Genomic DNA, 21247 nt, shown 5'->3' with positions numbered 1-21247 from the left:
TGCAATACAAAAAAGTGGATACAATAAAACACCATAGAAATATAATAGAGCAGAAAATTAAAATGGAGACACATGAAGACAAACTTATTTTAAGCAGAGCATCATATGTCATAGATTAGGCTAATGATGAGTTTAGCTCTTTCAGTGGATCTGTGGGTGCCAAGTAACACATCCAAGAAGCCAGATCTCTCGTATGACAGGTTTCATCTTTCTTTTCCTCCCACCGCTTTATAGAATGCTCGCTGATGAATGAAACTTAGCTGAAAGGAGCAGTAATGAAATAAACTCCTCTTACTCAGAAGAGGTCAAAGCTCAGATCTCAGAAAAACATGTAAGCAACATCTTGCTTAGAGCATTTTGACAGAAAATTACTGATACAGCAATATATAAAACTATCACTGAAACCCATTCATTGAAAGTTCCTCAAAGCATTGCAAGGCCACAGCAAACAAGTGAGAGTGAAGGTCCCACGTTCCAAGAAGCACTCACAGGACACGCGTTATGGTTTATAGAAACTTCCCATTCTTGTAGTTCGCAAGAGCTTGCTTTTACTCCAAATAATATTCTCCAGAAGTCCCTGGGCTTTCTGGATCCCCTGTCTTGAAGCAAAGTTAAGGAGCATCTCTACATCCCTAGGAGAGGCAAAATAAAAGAATAAATTAGAAGCACACACATGTCCAAGTGTTTGGGCTGGGGACCAGATTAACATTTGTTTAAACTCATTCTAAGGTACTGAGGGGAACATATGTCGCTTCATCTGAGCTTCCTCATGAGTGTCTTTGTCTTCATAATAAAATCAGAGATACTCAAAGAAATATTCTTATATCACAGCCCAGCTGGATTCTTTTGCCCTATTTAAAGGAGTTTTTCTAGCCAAGCATCTTATGTAATGTCTGTGGCACCCTTCACTTGCAAGAAAATTCTATATTTTGGTTTGAGAGTGCTAACTGGAGAGGTGTTCCCGTGCAACCTGCCCAGCTGGCAATAGTAAGTTGTAAAATAGAAAATACTGGCTTTGCCATTTTGACTTGGATGCCTCAACATGGTCATTTCAAAATTTCATAGCCAATCAATTAATGGTGCAGCCAATATCCCTGGCTACCATATCAGTTCCTGAAATCCACTCTATTCTTCAGCCCCTTGCTGAGCCTTCATCTTTCTAAAATTTGTCAACTCCTCAGCCTTCCAGTAGAAGATTAAAGGATGGAGTTGTGGGAGGCAGTTGTACACATTACTTAGAAATAGACTAGATTACTTAAAAAAAAAAAAAGCTGAAAGTTTTTAGTGGTTTATTTTTGAGGCCCTATCTAAATGTCTCTGACTCAAAATAGCTGCATAGAAGTTTCACGGACGATATTTTTGTTGCTTTGTTTATCAGGCCCAGACGAGACTGGAACCTGCGGCCCCGAGTGTGCAGGGCCGGTGCTCTAACCACTGACCTGTAGCAAAAAAATTTCACAGGCTATGAACTTTCAATAATTAAGAAAATCTTCCCTAGAGGGAGCATTAGTGTATTTCTCTTGCTAACTATGAGTAATCAGAAGAGGATTTATCCAATAGACACAAAAGACTTTTGTGCTCAAGGGAGCTCTCTGCCTTATATTCTTACCAGTTCTATTTTATTTGTAAGGAAATGCTATAAGGCTATAATGATGGTGTTTGAGGGGACGTTAGGAATTCACAGGAGAATATGAGGACCATGGAAACAACCTGGCCTTTCATCTCAGCCTTATGGAATACCTTATGAAAGTAATCAGTGGGATCTATACAGGCTTTGTGACTTTTATCATCACTCAGCAATATAAGACAGTAGAAAGATAAGAGCACAATGTGAGATATATAAAGTGCTATTGTCTGTCAATAGCAGGGAGTATGTGGGGGCAGATCTGGAAAGGAAAAGATAGTTAATTTCATGACCCTGCTTCCACAGAGCCAGTCATATTTTTCAGTGTTCCTACTGCAACGTTGAAGGCAGCCTGGGGATAACCCTGCTGGGAAGCTTGTCTAAAAAGAAAGGGGACTAGTGATGGGGTCACCGTGTTCTAAAGAACAAGGAAATAACCCTGTGAAACCTTGTGAAAAAGCATCCCCTTCGTAGCAGTCCTTGCACCAATAAAGGCATGTAACCATTTCATGAAACCATGACCAGAAATCTTTCATTTTTCTATACATCTAAACATTAGTAAGCCTTTTCATTGAAAATGTTTCTACTCAAAACAAGTATAGTAACTTTAAAAAAAACTAATCATGTATTTGCTCCAAACCCATCTATCACCTTTTCTAAATATTAGTGTAATTATACACTGCCTCTCCAAAATATGTAAAAATCAAAATATGAGAAAGAACCATCTAGGAATTTTAGAAATTCAGTAGCATGTAACTTGATCCTTAAGCACTAATTCTAGTTGCTCAAACATAAATGTAGTATGCCAATATTTCCAATAGAACTTTTGCCAAAGATGGACGTGATCTGTATCTGCGTTGCCTAGTAACATGTGACTATTGAATTCTTGAAATGTAGGTAGTGCAACTAGAAACTGAAATTTTAATTTTATTTAATTTTAATTCATTTAAATTTATATGGAGCCAGACACCAGGGCTTATGCTTAAATCCTAGCACTTTGGAAGGCCAACGTGGGACAATCACTTGAGGCCAGGATTTTGAGACCAGCCTGATCAACATAATGATTCCTATCTCTATAAAAGATAATCATAATAAAAACAAATAAGCCAGTCATGGTGGTATGTACCCTTAGTCCAGCTATTCAGGAAGCTGAGCCAGAAGGGCCCATTGAGCCCAGAAGTTTCAGATTACAGTGAACTAGGATGATGCTACTACACTCTAGCCCAAACAGTGGAGCAAATCCTGTCTTTAAAAAAAAGAAAATTAAATGGCCACTCATGAGTGGTGGCCACCACATTGAATAGTACACATTATACAATTATTTTATTGTTATTTTGCAGTTCCTTTTCATTTTACCTTGACTTATTAGAGAAACAGTTGTCAGAAATATAAGAAAATATACAAAGCTTTGCTATTTTAATGCATAGAAGTATTCAACGTGACTTAAGACGAGAACAAAATCCAGTAAGAAAAAAAATGGGCTGACCTCATGAATAAGTCATTGATAGAAAAAAAATTACTAATGACAGTTAGGTAAAATACTTCAACCCCAATGAAAAAATTTAAATAAAGTACCTTATGCTGGCAACTATTAAATGATTAAAAACAATATTGAGTCCAGTTGCTATGGCTCACGCCTATAATCCCAGCAGGCTGAGACTGGAGGATCACTTGAGCCCAGGAGTTTAAGACCAGCTTGGGAAACATAGCAAAACCTCATTCCTATAAAAAATTTGGAAAAAAATTAGCTGGGCCCAGTACTGTGTACTTGTAATGCCAACTACATAGCACACAGAGGCAGAGGGATTGCTTGAGCTCAGAAGTTCGAGGTTGCATTGAGCTATGATAGCACCACTGAACTCCAACCTGGGTGACAGAGCAAAGTCCTGTCTAAAAAAAAAAAACCATGTTGACCAGTCCATAAGGAATTTAGCATTTATATCAAAGTGAACTTGAAAAATCTGTCAGAGGTTTTCAGTTTGGCAACATGTGGCCAAAACATTAGAAATTAACCTTTTATGATCCAATTATTTCATTTTTTATGATGAAATATTCAGATGTACAAAAAAATATATGAAATAAGAGCTTGTGTTAGAAAGAAACTGGGAAAAGAACTAAACATAAAATAGTAAAATCTTTCAGTAAATTAAGGGATATTATATACAGAGTGTTCATAAAGTTTGTCTGCATGTGTGTGTTTCTATAATAGTAATAGTGTCCTTTTTATGTTGTTGGGTTTTTGTTTCTTTGTTTTGGGGTGTGTTTTGAGGATGATTGTTTTATCTTCATTTTCTTCCCCCTCTTATTCAGGTATCCAGACATCTCTGTGAATTCTGCTTCATGAACAGACTGTGGACTTTCACAGTAATTCTATATGTTACAGGGTTTCACAGCAAAAGGATGTCTGTTGTTAAGATGCATCAAATTCTTTTTGAAATTATTTTATGTATTCAATATTTGTTTTGAATGTGCTCAACACTGTTCTACTGCCTGCAGATAAAAAAGTGAATAAAATAAGCAAAATGTTCTAATGTCCTGCCCCATTACAGTTTATTTATAATAGAGAGGGAAAAATAAAGAAACTGACAATGAGTAAAACGTGTGATACATTGGATAGAAATAAGCCCACAGAGAAGCAGAAAAATGAAATGAAGGAATCTCTGTCTGACTCTCTCTCTCTTACACACACCCACACACACACATATACACACACATGCCTCACCCTGGGGGAAGCAAGTTACCATGTGTAAATAGCTTTATAAAGGGGCTACATGACAAAAAAACCGATGTCTCCAGCCAACAGTCAGCAGGGACCTGAGGCCTGCCAGCAGCCACATGGACTTAGAATGACAGCCACACTCAGTCATAGTCCTTATGATAACTGCACCCCCACTAGCCCACAGAATGTATATGATAATATGTGACTTATGTTTGGGGTACTCTGTTACATAGCAACAGACAGTGAATACAGGGCCTGCCAGCCATTTAAAACACTTTGGCTTTTACCCACAGTGATCTGAAAGCCACCGAAGGGTTTTAGGAATGGAAGTGATGTGACCTGCCATGTTTTTACAGAACTATTCTGGTCTCTGAGAGAAGAGAGTAAAGAGGGGCAACAGCAGACACTGGATAACTGGCAGCAAACTCCTGTGAAAATGCGACTGCAATGCAGAGTGGTGGTAGCTTCGTCCATGGTGGGAATGGAGGCAAAAGTGAAGTAGTCAAATTCTGAAGGTATTATATTAATGTTATATCTGTGGCAATCTTCTGTTTGAATGGATGTATAAGAAAATGATAGATTTTCTTCATTTTCTATGTTTCAAAATTCTATTTTGCTTATTCTTTCAATCAACAAATGTTTACTGAAAGCTTATCATGCTGCTATGGTTTGACTTATGTTGTCCTCTCCAAAACTCATGTTGAAACTTTATGCCTAGTGCAACAGTAGTAAGAAGTATGGCCTTTGAGGAATGATTGGGTTCCAAAGTGGGATGGGGACAGCATCCTGATACAAGGTTTTGAGGTTGAAGAAAGTGGTCTCTTGCCCTTCCACTTTCTGCTGTGTGAGGAGATAGCAACAAGGTGCCATCACAGAAATAGAGCAGCCCTCACTAGGCACCAATGCCAGCACCTTCATCTTGGACTTCCCAGCTTCTAGAAGCACGAGAAATAAATTTCTATTGCTTATAAATCACCCAGTCTATGGTATTTGCTATAGCAGTGCAAACTAAGACATGCCATATGTATTCTCTTTAACCTGATCACAGTTCACTGTGGCTTTGAACTCCTGGGTTCAAGCCATCTTTCTACTGCAGCCTCCCTCGTAGCTGGGACTACAGGAAGGTACCACTGTGGCTGGCTACTTTTATTTTTGTAGAGATAGCGTCATGTTATGCTGCTAAGGCTGGTTTTGAACTTCCAGCCTAAAGTGATCCTCCCACCTCAGCCTCCCAAGTCCTAAGATTACAGGTACAGGCCACCATGCTCAGTCTTTGTTTACCTATAAGGCAACTTTAATCTCTATCTTCAGAATATTTTCTAACTGTAATGGTATGTCATTGTTATACTTTAAATAGAGAAGAGACAGAAGATTTATATTTTGTAAATATCTCTGTAGCTTTGTGTATTCACTGTACAGGAATAAGAGTAGAAGCAAGGAGATCAATTAGAAGGCTATCTTGGCTGAGTGCAGTGGCTCACAGCTATAATCCTAGCACTTTGGGAGGCAGGTTGATTGTTTGAGTTCAGGAGTTAGCAACCAGCCTGAGCAAGAGTGAGACCCTGTCTCTACTAAAAATAGGAAAACTATCCAGAAATTGTGGTGACCACCTGTAGTCCCAGCTACTCAGGAGGCTAAGGCAAGAGGATCACTTGAGCCCAAGAGTTTGAAGTTGCTGTGAGCAATGATGCCCCAGCACTGTACCCAGGGTGACAGAGTAAGACTCTGTCTTAAAAAAAAAAAAGGCTACCTCAGTACTCTAGATTACAGAAGTTTGGACTGGAACTAGTAGGTGATAGAGATTAGACATTGGCTGTATTTTTAGGAGGTAGGGCTCATTGGGAGGCAGTTCTCCATGGTTCTCTCACATCTATGCACATCTTGTAAGCAAAAGCACTAACTGCCTTTGTTCCAGACTATCTTTTAAAGATGTTTGTTTAGCAAAGAGCCTTAGAAGATATAGTGTCTCCTTCCATAAATAAGGGCAGGTTCATTATGTAGTATAATCAAAATTCATGTCTACTCAGAACCTCAGAATACGACCTTATTTGGAAATAGGATCCTGCAGACATAATTTAGTTAAGTTAAAATGAGGTCATACTGGATGAAAGTGGGCCCCTTTGCTAATCATTTACAACCTATGTCTTAATATTTCTTTTTCTGATTGCTCTGATTATTAAATATCATGATAAATAAAGCAGAAATTCACAGCAACTTTAAAGGCTTTGGCTTATTCATCTTTGTCAGTGGTGTTAGTTGTCAATAAATGCTACTAGTTTGAGATCCAGTAAGGATAGAGTAGTTTACCCTCCAATTGGGCTATAAATCTTCAGCTGTAGGAGCTCTGTGAATTATCAAATACAGTAGCACCTGTGTAAGTTGAGCAGTTAAGGTGTTGTAACAAACCTGTCAACTTGTGGAGGTGGCCAACATAAGGAACTAGGCCTACTGTACCAGTATGTACGTGTGGTACGTGCCTGGTCTATGAAAATTTGACCAACTTAAGGAGATGGTCAGTGCAGGGAGGTGGTCAACTATGGAGGTTCTACTGTATTCTGTTGTAATCTCCCCTTCTCATCTCACTTCCCATCTTTTCTTCCCTGCATGTCCATCCTTTCTCATGATGAAGATGTCAACGAGTCCTGAGGCCAAGAAAGACAAGAATGAGGGGGTAGAGAGCAGACAAGGCTACTGAGTAGTAACGAAAGTGATTTTCCAATGAGAAAACAAGTTACACGTTGAGCATATAAAAAAATGTGTTAAAGACACAAGGCACAGGGGTTAGTGCCTAGAGTCTCAGCTACTTAGGAGGCTAAGGTGGAGTTAGAGTCTAGCCTGGGCAACACAAGCAGGACCCTGTCTAGAGGAAGAAGGAGAAGAATAACAAATACATTGACAACATTAAAAATCTCATTTCTTACTATCTGAGAAGGAAGTGCAACATGTAAAGAGAACAGACCAAAGAACCCCTAAGTGTAGAATTGGCATTAAAAGTATCAGCATGAACTTTTCTGCTGTAGGCCTTGGTGATTGCTGTCAAAATGGCCAAGTCCAGGAAACCTGGGAAAGTGGTGCTGGTCCTGGCTGGATGCTACTCCAGACACAAAGCCATCATTGTGAAGAAGATAATGTGAAGATAATGGCACATCAGACCATCCCTAAAGCCATGCTGTGGTGGCTAGAATTGACCGCTATCCCCACAAAGTGACAGCTGCCATGGGCAAGAAGATCAAAGCTTGTCCATTGCCAATCGATCAAAGTTCAAGTCTTTTGTAAAAGTTTATAACTACAACTACCTCATGCCCACAAGTTACTCCATGGATATTCCTTGGACAAAACTGTTGTCAACAAGGATATCTTCAGTGATCCTGCTCTCAATGCATGGTCTGACAGGAAGTCAAGGTTAAGTTTGAAGAGAGGCACAAGACAAGAATAAGTGGTTTTTCCAGAAGCTGCAGTGTTAGGTGGTTTTTTTTTTCAGTTATTAAAAATACCTTTTAAAAAGTATCAGCATGAAATCAGGCTTAAAATACAGACACATGTGCACAGAAATAGGTACAATTGTATGTGTCCATATACAGGCAGGTGTATGCAAATATATGTGCGTATAATTCCTAGCTCCACTGAAAAATTCTAGATGCAGTGATACCCCTGTAACATTGAACACACAGAGCACCTGGATCTTGGCTTCTAAATACTATCTTCTATTAAAAGAAGTCAGGGGTCCTGTAGGAAATGGGTAATTCCAGGGCTGGATAATGGAAAATAAAAATGTCCCTGGAGCATCTTACTATCGCAAAGTCATATTCAAGGAATCATGGGGATATGCCATAAGGATACAGAAGATGGCTTGAAGAGGCTCCCACTGTCTAAACCTGGGACCATTGCTATATGGTTAAATCCCACTAACATTGGAATGATATATTTATACTGATATAAATAATAAAGAAATAAAAAAAATATGAGAAAGGAAAGTTCTTCCTTATAATAGAATGCCAACTAACAAAGATAGAAGGAATGATAAAAATAAGGAATCACCACTTGGCAACTTTCATTATGATGATTGATTCAGCTTGGAGTTGTCAATGAATTCTAAGACCGATGTGGAAAACTTGATGAGAAACAGAATAGTAGTGTAAAATCCTAAAGTCTTGCCTCCAAATGCCAATTGAGTATAAAAGGAAAACTGGGACATTACAATAGAAATCCAGTAAACATCAACTTAACCACATGCTCAAGAACAAATCAACATTGTGTGGTGCCTCCTGATATAAGGCACTAAGGAGAACACGGTATCATTTCTGTGATGTTCCCACCAAGAATGCATGACTTGTGTCTGGTCATGAGCAAACATCAGACAGCACCATATTTAAGGTCATATTATAAAATCAAGGGATATATTTCGTAAACTCCAGGGGACAAAGGTGGACACTGAAACTGTTCCAAATTGAAAAAATCTGAAAAGATACAGAAAGTGAATGTAATTCAATTTCTCAAATAGGATATTGGACCAAAAAGGGAATGGAAACATTGTTGGGACAGTTGGCAAAATACAACTAAAGTCTATGGATTCAGTGATAGTTTCTGTCAATGTCAATTTTCTTATTGGCAGCACTATATGTTGTTATTATACGATGTATTTAGCAGAATGTCCCAGTTTGGGGCAAGTATACACTGTTGTACTTAGAGAATGATGACTCATCAGTCAGGGAAGAAAGAGCAGCAAGAAAAAGAAATGTTAAGTGAGCCAGGCATACTGGCTTACATCTGACATCCCAGCATATTGGGAGGCAAAGGCAGGTGGATCACTTGAGGCCAGGAGTCAAGACCTGTGTAGGCAACATAATAAGACCTCATCGGTACAAAAAATTTAGGAATTCCAGCCTGAGGAACATAACAAGACCCTGTCTGTACTAAAACAGACAAGTAGGTAGGCATGCAGCTGTAGTCCTAGCTACTTGGGAGGCTGACGCAGGAAGATAGCTTAAGTCCAGGAGCTTGAGGTTGTAGTCAGCTATAATGATGCTACTACACTAGGCTGGGTGACAAAATGAGAACCTGTCTTAATTAATTAATATTTTAAAATTATTCAGGTGTAGTGATGCATACCTATAATCCTAGGTACTAAGGAGGCTGAGGCAGGAGGATCACTTGAGCTCAGGAGTTTAAGGTTTCAGTGAGCTATGACTGTGCCACTACATTCCAGCCTGGGCAACAGAGGGACACCCTATTTCTTTAAAAAAAAAAAAATCAAATGTTAAATGATCGTCCTGATGAAGAAATTTTGTTTTACTTTGGAAACATTTCATTTGGTTTGAAAACACTGTAAATTTTTCTTAATTTAAAAGCACTATCTCAACTGTCTAAATATATACTACATATAGAATTGGTTTACAAATTCCACTTGCAAGTTTTTTTCAGTTCCTAGAGATACAGTTCATATTGGCAAAAAAATAAATGTGCACGTATAAGCCAAACTGTAGAGAACAGCCAAGCCACTGTCCACGATCTGTATATTCAAATGGCAATACTGATAAAGAAATAAAAGTTGAATAGTTCTGCTTTGTCACTGTCATCTATAACTTCATACTATGACTTTCTCCAAAATATATTTGTGGTTATTTTTATTATCTTTTCCAATTTTTATCTATTTTTGAGACAGAGTCTCACTTTGTTGTCCTCATTAGCTCACAACTCACAGCAATCTCAAACTCTTGGGATCCAGTAATTCTCCTGCCTTGGCCTCCCAACTAGCTGGGACCACAAGCACCCACCACAATGCCCGGCTATTTTTAAGAGATGGGGTCGTGCTCTTGCTCAGGCAGGTCTTGAACTCCTGAACTCAAGCAATCCACCCACAGCAGCATCCCAGAGTACTAGGATTACAGGTGTGAGCCATTGTGCTCAGCCTGCTTTACTGAGTTTGTGTTGTTTATCAGGCAAGGTGTGCAGGGCCAGTGCGCTAACCACTGAAGAGAGCGGCCAGCTCTTTTCCAATTTTTAAATGCCTCTGTTTTCTTTTCATAAGTCCATTAATGTTTACATGCTTACTTCTGGGTTTATTGGAAAATGCCCTACGTAAATATCTTTTTTTTTTTTTTTTGAGAGAGAGAATGCTTTATCTTCTTTCTCTTTGGGATTGTTTAATTTTTAAAAACTAAGTCTAAATATTAGAGGTGAACAAAAACAGATCAAAAGAAACACTTATATAGCTTATGGCATAGAGATAGATACTAAACAAGTAATAAAAGATGCAAATAAAACTGCAACTATGATAAGTTCTAGAATTAAACCATAGAGGAGTTCATGTCTTCATTTCTTTGTATCAAAGAGCAAGGGTTAGTTTTTGATAAGAGGCTGAAGAGAGAGATAGCAAATTATGAAAAGCTTGGTTCAAAGGCCTTCATTTTACAAGCAGATATGAAGTCTCTAGAGTGTTAACGTACATGGGGTGGGGAGAAAAGAAAAACATGATCATCGTGAATTTTAATCATTCTGGCCAGGCTCAGTGGCCCATGTCTGTAATCCTCGCACTTTGTGAGGCCAAGACGGGAGATTACTTGAGGTCAGAAGTTCAAGACCAGCCTGAGCAAGAGAGAGACCCCCTACTAAAAATAGAAAAATTAGCTGTGTGTGGTAGCACATACTTGTAGTCCCAGCGACTGGGGAGGTTGAGGCAAGAGGATCACTTAAACCTAGGAGTTTGAGGCTGCTTTCAGCTATGATAAATAGCTGTTTAAATAAATTTATTTAACATTCTAGCTACAGCTTTGAGCTGCAGATTCCAAAGTGAAATACACAAGATATTCCACTAGAGAGCAGGAAAAATATTTGAACTTCTACAAACATATATTAAAATCTTAAGCGTTACTAATATTTAGCCAGGGACATCAGATGTCATATGTCATTTGGAGTCATTGAGGTAAGGTGAAGAAAAGATGGCAGCTCCAAAGTGTTAACTGGGGAACCTTCATCCATCCATGGACTTCCCCATGTTGGCTGTGTCTCTGTGTATGCACGCCCACGTAAGAGGATTTATGGATATAAGGCTAATTTAACTGAAATAATCTTCATAAAATAGATACAATCTTAAAAAGACTCCTGTAGAGAAACCATGGAATGAAGTTAACAACTAGGATTATAAAGCATAGTGATCAAGAAATTCCTCTGGGTTTAAACTTACGTGACTCCAGTCACTGGAATAAGAGTTGCAGGTATAGGAGGGTTCTGGGGAAGCGGGTACAGGGGCTTCAGACTTTGGTTTGGACCATACTGGGCTCAAAGAAGAGATGTAAAGTAGGCTGTTGGATGTGCGTATATGAAGTTTCTGGATGTCGACACCAAACATTTGAGTTGTCTGAGTAAAGGTGTTATTTTAGATTTTATAGGCTTTAAGGAAATCTTAACTTTAAATACCAAAATTTCAATTTTGACAGCCTCACCTCTCTCTTGATCTGTCTTCCTCTGTTATCTATAATTAGAATTCTATATTTACTCTGATGTTTTTGAAGTTATCTTTTAAAGCTAAAGACAGATGTTTCCTTCCAATCTTAGGAGAGCTCACAGTAATTATTTTTTACTTTTAAAGAAATAAGTAAGTATATTAATGATGTTTTACATGAGTGCTTGTTTAAAAAAGGCATTGAAATCAGCTGTTTTCACTTTTTAAAGTGTGACAATTTCAAACATACAAGAAATTAAATACCCATGCACCCACCAGCCATATTTAATAGGTTTATATTTTGCCATATTTGCTACAGACTTTTTTTTTAAAGAAACAAAGCATTATAGAAACAAAGATACAACCACCCTCATGTCTTCCCTGTCTCTTCCCAGAGTGGGGAGGAACAAGTAGGTCACATACCAAGAAGCGTGAATTAGAAGGTACTAGGTGTCTCAGGACCAAAGCTAGCCCCTAAAACAGTAAGACAATCCCTTCAAACTTTAATAGTAAGTATTTCAGGCTGGAAGTAGTGGTTCAGGCCTGTAATCCCAGCTCTCTAGGCCCAGGCAGGTGGATCACCTAAGCTCAGGTATTTGAGACCCAGTCTGAGCAAGACCAAGACCCCATCTCTACTAAAAATAGAAAAACTAGCCAGGCATAGTGGCAGATGCCTTAGTCCCAGCTACTGGGGAGACTGAGGTAAGAGGATCTCTTCAGTCTAAGACTTTGAAGCTGCTGTGAACTATGATGCCAGGACAGTCTACCCAGGGTGACAGAGTGCAACTCTGTCTCAACAACAACAACAACAAATAAATTAAATTATTTTAAGCCTAGTATTCTATACCAACTCTCACTATAAATCAAGCGTGATAGTAGAATTAAGACATTTTCAGATGTACAGTCTCAATTTGACCTCTTGGGTAGTCTCTCAGGAAGCTGCTGGAAAACATGCCTCACAGAACAGAAAGGTAAAGCAAGTGAGAGGAAGGGTCAGGATGCGGGAGAAGGTCCCCAGTGCAGGAGGAAGGGGAAAGGACTTTCTGGGACGATGTGACAGGAAATCCCAGGAAGGCAGCTGAGGGGCAGGTGGCGAGGACAAGGCATCCAGATGAGAACAGCAGGATGGAAGGTGTGTTTTTCAAGACAGTGGGAAACAGAGATTCCCTGAAGTGTCAGAATGTATTAAGAGATACACTTAGTGACACAAGACAGAATGACTTAATAGACAGGGGCACATGGAAAACTAAGTGAATAAAAGAAAGATGCAATTATGTCCTGTTATTTCAGTTACTTGGGAGGCTGAGGTGGAAGGAAACCTGAAGCTCAGACGTTGGAGACCAGCCTAGGTCACATAGAGAGATCATTTGAGATCATTTCAAAAAAAAAAGATGAAATATAACCACCCAGAACACAGAGTTGTAGAGGAAAGTAACTATAATCATGATATACTATATATGTGAATAATATATAATTGGTCATAATAATGAAAACTGAATGCTGATTTAGCCAAATGAAGCTGTAGCTATACTGAGATTACTGTGACTGAGGGGGTTAGAAATAAGAGATTAATCAATAGTATATAACTTGGAAAAAATAGCATTAAATCAATATTACTTAGAAATATGGCAGTAAGCACTAAGAAAAAAGAGCTAAAAAAGTTGATAGTGGTCAATAATCAGGGGCAGGATGGGACAGGAGACTGTCATTTTTAAATTATATGGTTTGTGAAATAATTAACTTTTTAAACTATGAGCATAGCTTTCAAAATAAAATTTTATATTAAAAAGAAAAAAATGATAATACTTATCTGCAGAAAATCAAGTTTAATTTATAAATAATGACAAATAGCATCTCTTAGATGGTTGACTTGGGAAGATAAGTATTGAACATGTTTAGACATGTGTGACTTCCTGCTGGCACACACTGAGGTCACACTATGTATCTCACAGCTGGCCTTACTTTCTGAGATGTGACATGTCCACCTTGAATAGTATCATTGTCTAACTGTCCTGCTAAAATCAAAGGTAGCTGCTATTTGGCACTTTGCAATCCACTACTCAGGCTGATATGTGGACCGATTTAGGCCTGGTCAGCAAAAGAGGTATTTTCATCATTCTCTGTCATTCTGGTACATTTGTCACAATTGCTCCAGTTTAATCTCATACTTACACCAAAGAGACCCAGCACAGACCTGGCATTAGTTGACTCTTATAAGTGCCAAAATAAAACAAAACTTTGACACTGTAAGAGCCATGGGACTTTCTGTTGTGCCATACTGGTGAAGTTTTAAATGGCTACAAATTATAGATATTTTGGAAACATCATCAGTTTTAAAGATTAAGGGACCCATTGCTGAATCATTAATAATTGGCATATTATACCATAGTCATATGACATAGTCATATAACTTTATCAGGATGCTGCACAGGAGGGAGATAGGTGGCGTCTCCCTGTCTTTTTTTTATCGGTGTATTTTTATGTGGCTGGTGACAATTCACTCAAAGCAGATAGGAAACCTTGGATATAACAACAAAAGACAGAAAGCAATCTGTCTTCTTTCACAGTCACTGGCCACCCCTATCATTCAGCCTATAAAAAAAAATCACAAGCATTTTACATTTGTATTTGCATTCAGCTGTAATTACTAGGCAATGAACGAATGAAATAGGGCCCATTAAGAAAGGGCAGCTTCTTGGGAGTCAGCTATTTATCTTGTTGCTAGAGGAAAGAATGCTCTTCTAAGGAGGAATCCTGGACTATTACTGGTATATCCAGGAAGTTCTCAATTACCTGGACTAAGTGGAAGTTGTTTTTAGATCTGAACCAAAGAGTTCTATTTTGATGATTTAACTCAATGGAAAAATGAACCTCTTAAGTTTCAACTAAGAGACAAAAGGGAGAGTTTAAAATCTTCCATGTAACATTTCTAGAAGAATATAAAACATTGATAATAGTGCTTGCTTCTAGGAGGAAAATTGGTGGGTAGAGGTTAGGAGTGGCAGAGAGTTTCTTATTACACGCTTTAAAATTTTGTATCATGTGCATATGTTACTATTTTTAAAAAATAATTTTTAAAAATGCAACATGTGAGGATTTATCTATAGTCTTACCATCTTCATATAATTACTCTTAGACTTCAGTGTTGCCTATTAGCACAGCAATTACAAGACAGTAGAACCTCTGTAATTGACCACCCCCAGGACTATAACAAACCAGTCAATACATGGAGGTGGTCAACATAAGGAACTGGGCCTACTGTATGGATACGTACGTGTGGTGCACATTTGGTCTAGGAAGATTGGTGGTCACCAATGGAGGTTCTACTGGAATTTCTGTTCTAGAATATTCTGACGTTTTACATTTATACATTTCATGGCTCTTTCGCTTATGAGCACATCACAGCTTCTCCCTAACTTCCTTCGTTTTGTGGGGTGGGTGGTGTATGTGTTGACAGCTGATAGGTAAAATTTTAATGCTCTCTAGAAATCCTTCTAGTTTCATTTCTTTGGGGGTTATCTGGTGTGCAGTGCCCATTAGGCATCAAGGAAGAAAGGAAATGCAGAGAGAGTGATAATATATTTAAATGCAGCTATGGAGAGGAATATATAAATCAAAACTAGCATCCTTAGAGAGCCTGAAGTTGGATATCTAACTGCCAAAGATACCTAAAATAAGAAGAGATCTGAACTTTTCATCTATTAATAAATGCATTGTTTTTACTTGGCCATCACAAAACTCGAGCCTTCCCCCTTCCACCACCTCTGCAGCCCCATCTTTATTTACCGATAGCTAAATAATTTATGCTCTAACACCTTAGGGTAGAATAGGTTAGAATGAGCAAGATGAAAACACTACTAATGTGATTTTTATTTCTCTCATGCAGAATTTTAATGTTTAAAAAGCTTTATCTTTTCAATACTTAAACTAATTCTAAAAAAGAGAAAAACAACCAAAATTGATACTAGTCCTTCAATTTTTCAGCTAAGTTTTCATAAATCAGACTGGCAGCTGGCTAAAAAAATTGAAAACTGTGAAGTTAGCTCTTTGGTGTCAGGTAATTGTTTTGACTGTATTTTAATGATTGTTTTTGCTTCTTGAGTTTGATGTTTGTTTTTAAATATATTAACTGGTTAATTCAGGAAGTCCAAATCTGTGTGTACATATAAGATTTTGAGAGGCTTTTTTTTTTGGATATATTATAACCTTGAATAAATTTATCTACAGTATATATTCCAAGAAAACAGGAACACTTCGTCTATAAACTCTTAAATCACGGAAAAGCGTAATGTGGTTCCTGTTTTATGGAGCTATGATTTACAAGTAGTAGTATCTCTCCCTCTTGCCCAGGTCTGTCTTGTGTCCTGAAACTGAACACTTACCTCCCATGTATTCCGTGAATCCAAGGTGTGCACCTTGTACTTCCGGGGCAGATTGGCCCCCAGGGCGTGTGTGTCATTTGCCTGAGTTTTTCCTTTCCGTTCCTGAGGCATCCAGAAAGTCATCTTTTTCTTCCCTAGTTGGCTTCTCTATTCTGCTTTCACTGGAAGGGTAGAGGACTTTTGTTTGTTGTTTCTGGCCCAGCAGGAACTCTCCAGGGGTCCTTTATTCTTCCCCTCTGCTTCCCCCCATTCTCCTTCCCTTTCATCCTCTCTCCAGGCCTAGTAGTTGGTTTTCCTCTTCTGATTTATGCCTGAAGCAAAGCAGCTGTCTTTTAAAGATAAGAACCAGAGAATAGAGATATCAAACAGACATAAAAAATAACACAGAGAAGACAAAAAAAAAATTCTCTTTCCCTAAAAATAGCTTTGTCATTAGCTCTTTTTATGCTGAACACTCAGATTTATTTCCCATTGTCCCAATAGGGAATAGTCAAACTTCCTTACTGAAGAGAAATAAAACAGTATAAAGGAAATCGTTGAGGCCAGGGTGTTTTAACCAAAGTTAACATAATATGAAAGATGGATAACTTGAATCTTCTTTCTCAGGAAACGTCAAACTTAGGGTATAATCTAAAAGGAAGTATTTTGGGACAAAAACAAAGTATAGGATAAAAAAGACTGATGAGAAGAGAGTAAACTGTGAACTCTAGGGAAGACAAGATAAAAACGAGCATATATCCGTGCTCACTTTGGCAGCACATATACTAAAAAATGAGCATATATGAGTTTATAATATATATTTAAATAAACCTCTATAAGAAAGCATGAAGCATAGCTAGATTATATATATAATTAAATATACTGGTGGGTTGAGGTGGCTCACACCTGTAATTCTAACACTTTGGGAGACCAAGGTTGCAGAACTGCTTGAGCCCGGGAGTTTTAAACCAGCCTGGGCAAGAGAGATCCCCACCCTCCTACAAAAAACTTGACAAAGGCTCATTCCTATAGTCCTACTTGGGAGGCTGAGGGAGGAGGACTGACTGCTTAAGCACAGGAGTTCAAGGTCACAGTTTGCAGTGTGCTATGATGATACCACTTCACTGTAGCCTGGGTGATAGAGTTAGACCTTATCTCAAAAAAGAAAAAAAATGTTTTTAAAAAGAAAAAACATATATGTGTATACACACGTGCACACGTGCAGACACACATATATATGGACAAGGGAAATGTCAGGGTTGAGTGACTCCATTCACTGAGCCCGAGAAACTCTGTGACTTCAGAGAACATGTGAAAGGGCAGCTGCCACTGGCCCTATGTCTTTCCTTTGGCAGCAGCTGTCCCAGAGAAACAGATATAGAAGAGCCTCTGGGTGAGCATGATAATCCCTAGAGTGTTTTCTGCTCCAAATATCCCTCAAGGGTGACAGTGCATCACAAATATGTGTGCATCAAGAACTGGCCTCAGAATTCCCTCTGTAGAATGGAAATTATAATGTAGGAAAGGAAAGTCGATGCGTACTCTGCCCAGAGGTCAATGCATGGGCTTTGATGTCATTCAGGCAGGCTTAAAACACTATGATGCTTGATCTAGGAATTTTCTACTCAATGTACGACCCACAAACCAACAATATTGGCCTTTACCTTGGAACTGGTTAAAAACAACACCTGCCCCAGAACTACTGAATCATAATTTGCATATTAACAAGACTCACAGGTTATTCTTTTGCACATAAAAATTTAAGAAACTCTAGTCTAAATTGTCTAATCTATTCTTGTCCCCGATTCCTAGTTTATAAAATAAGCATACTAGTACCTAGAGGTGTGGGGATTAAATAGGAAATATGTGTAGAGAGAGAGAGAGCAAATGCTCAGTAACTAGTAAGGAAGACAAGTCATAAAGTATGGTTGAAGATTTTGAAATTGAATGCTATGCTCTGGTGCACACACAATTAAATGCAACTGAAGCTGAGTTTTATTTATAAATGCTAACTGAATTTTATGACTGTCTTCCCCCAAACGAAATACAGTGTAGTCATTTAAAAACAAATAGTTCTAAAAGAGCTGTGTCAACGCTAATTGGCTAGCTATGTAAGTCATTTTACTTTTTGGGAAATCGGTTTCCTTATCTGAACATAAAAGTTCAGCTAAGGTCTTTTTTAATTCTACGCTTTTACTTTTAGGTATTTGTTATGAAAACTAATACTCCCCTTCATTGATTAATTTGGGATGTCACAAATTGGATGTAATGGGGGTGGGTATAATTCTTACCTTTCTAGTTGATGAACATTTTAACTTAGAACATAATTCACAGAAAAAAAAAAAAAAAAAAGGAAGGGTGATCAGAATAAGATTCAAAACCTGAAAAGAGACTGAGAAGTATCTTGTGGAGCTCTGCTTTCTTTTCTTTTCTTCTTTTTCTTAAAAGATAAGGTCTTGCTCTGTCATAAACACTGGAGTGCAATGGCATGATCACAGCTCACTATCATCTTGAACTCCTGTGATCAAGGCAGCCTCCCACCCCAGCCTCCCAAGTAGCCAGGAATATAGGTGTGCAGCACCATGCCCAGCTAATTTTTTTCTTTGTAGCTATGGCTTCTCCCAGGCTTGTCTTGAACTCCTAGCCTCCAGCAATCCTTCCATATCAGCCTCCCAAAGTGCTGGGATGACAGGCATGAGGCCAATGGGCCTCATCAGGCCAGCTGATTCGTGGATGAATCCCCCAAATTTGTATTTATAACAAACAACCCAAGAAATTATGACAGAAGCAGAATACAGTTTGAGAAACACTGTGGTAGGTAATTTTTCTCATGTCAAATATAACTTGATTCTAGCCTATTAGATCATATGATACAAATATTATTTTCTACTTACCCACAAAAAATATTCCTAAACACTCCATATTATTGTAAACAGAACTACTGTCATTTGGTAAATATGAATGTGTTTCAACTTTGTTGTAAGCTTTAAATTGGGCATGATAAGTAGCAGTTAAGCAACTAATTCAATGTCTATGTTTCTCTTTGTCCCCAACTACAAAATAGGACTGACCTAAAAATATTCTTGTGAGGGTCATGAAAGGTGTAAGTGGTGGTGCCCAGAGACAAGACTGGAGTGGAGATGTTCAGACCAGGTTTAATGAAAGGGAAGAGTGACCCTACCTGGGCAGAGCAAAGGTGGTATCTATGCCCCAGGCACAGTGAGACTCCTTTTATCTGGGGCCATAGGAGGTGGGCAAATTCTACAACTTGTCAGGAAAGTTAGGGTCTTTTGGCTTGAACTTCTGGCAGGGAGGTAACTAGGTCCTTTATCTTTGGAGGAGAGGAGGACAAGGAGGGGGAAAGGTTTATATGTGGTCCCCCTAACAAGTCCCAGGAAATAAGTATTTCAAAAATTCTAAAGCAACTTCAAATATAATGTTGTCAATAATATTTCTTCAGCTCATGATTCTTTTCAAGTTTATAAACTTTCTTGAAGGCAAGATTGCTGAGTATGACAGTTTGGTAACTAGTATGGGAATTATGTAGTGAATTATGTAAAGAAGAAGAATAATTTCTAGATAGTGCCTAATATTAATGTCTGGTAGTCATACAAGATATTTTGGGTTGCTCCATTGATTGCATTAAAAAATCTTTCAGTTACACACATGCATATGTAATGTTTTTTTGTAAGTTACCAAAACATTGCAATGATTAATTTGAACAACTTCTTCGCCTTGTCATCTGTGACTATTGTCACAGCTATTGTTTCTGCCTGTCTAGCTTTCTTCTCCCTTAAAATCCAGCATTCTAGTTTTCCTGTGGGAGAGCTCAGGTCCTCCATTCTCAGTTCACATTGTTGGGGAGGAGCAACGCGGTTCAAGTCTGAGTGACTGGCCTGGCAAATCAAAGTGTTCCATTCCTCCTGCCACTGTGACTGATTCAGAAATTTGTAAGTGATACAAATGGCTAATGGGAGCTACCCACAGGACTTCTGCTGAAACCTTTGGGATCTGTTCACCATCCCAAAAGAAAGCCTTGGTGGTAGTAAAGCCACTGCAAAAGAAAGCAGAACTTACAAAGGGAGCGAAAATGAAAAGGTACTTTGATGGCCCTTTGGGGGCCCTGAATTAATGGCAGCTAGATGTTTCCCATATCAGAGTCCTCTTTCTCTCATTTTCCCTCTCCTATCTAGGCAATTGTCATGCAGCTGGAGAGTTGCAACAGATGTTTACTAATGGAAAAAGTCCTTAGTCATAGATGACAAGGTGAAGAAGTTGTTCAAATTAATCATCACAATGCTTTGGTGACTTACTGTAAAACATTACACATACATGTATATAACTGAGAGATTTTTTAATGCAATCAGTGGAACAACCCAAAACACCTTGTATGACTACCAAACATTAATATTAGGCACTATCCAGAAATTATTATTCATCTTTATATAATTCGCCACATAATTCCCATGCTAGTTACTAAAAACAGCTCAGCTTGAAAGATGAGTCAGTCTGTCTGGGTCTAGCTTAAAACCTAAGAACCCAAAGCTCACTGTTCAATTGTTCCTTATTGTTTTTGAGATCTAAAAACCAGTCACTAACTTCATCTCCTGCATCTGTAAGAGTTGATTAGAGTAAGGGATTCATGAAGCAGGTAGGCTTGATCCTACAGATTTTATAAAATTAAATAGATGGCTTCAAGTGAATAATTCTTTATTCTTTTAACATGCTGCCATCAAGTGGTTGCTTCGCTTATTCACATTCAAATATCTCCAAGTTAATGCTTACAGTGCAAGGTGCTAAGGAGGAAGTTCCCAGAGAAAATGGAGAATAGAATATGCATATTCTTCCCATGCTCCTACAGCAGAGTATAGTAAAAACACACGTGTAACTTGCTAAATTTGTGAAATGTGTAAATTGCTAAAAATGTAAGGTAGAATGTAGTAGGAACCTAAAGAGACACCAAAGGAGAATTCAAAGGGATAGTCTGCTGTTTTAGACTCCAGTAACTAGAGTCTAGTTTATTCCTCTAATTTCAACTGCGAGTGGTGGCTCGTGCCTGTCATCTCTGCACTTTGGGATACTAAAGTGGGAGGATCACTTGC

At 38.3% G+C, this 21247-nt stretch overlaps 1 pseudogene; it reads left to right on the top strand.

Moving 5' to 3' along the window:
* Positions 1–7384: 7384 nt before the first annotated feature.
* Positions 7385–7807, top strand: LOC100965870 (annotated as a pseudogene).
* The last annotated feature ends 13440 nt before the right edge of the window (positions 7808–21247 follow it).

Source organism: Otolemur garnettii, unplaced genomic scaffold, assembly GCF_000181295.1.
Source record: "Otolemur garnettii isolate 467f Iridium unplaced genomic scaffold, OtoGar3 scaffold00137, whole genome shotgun sequence".
Taxonomy (NCBI): Eukaryota; Metazoa; Chordata; class Mammalia; order Primates; family Galagidae; genus Otolemur; species Otolemur garnettii.
This window is presented reverse-complemented; position numbering and strand designations above follow the sequence as displayed.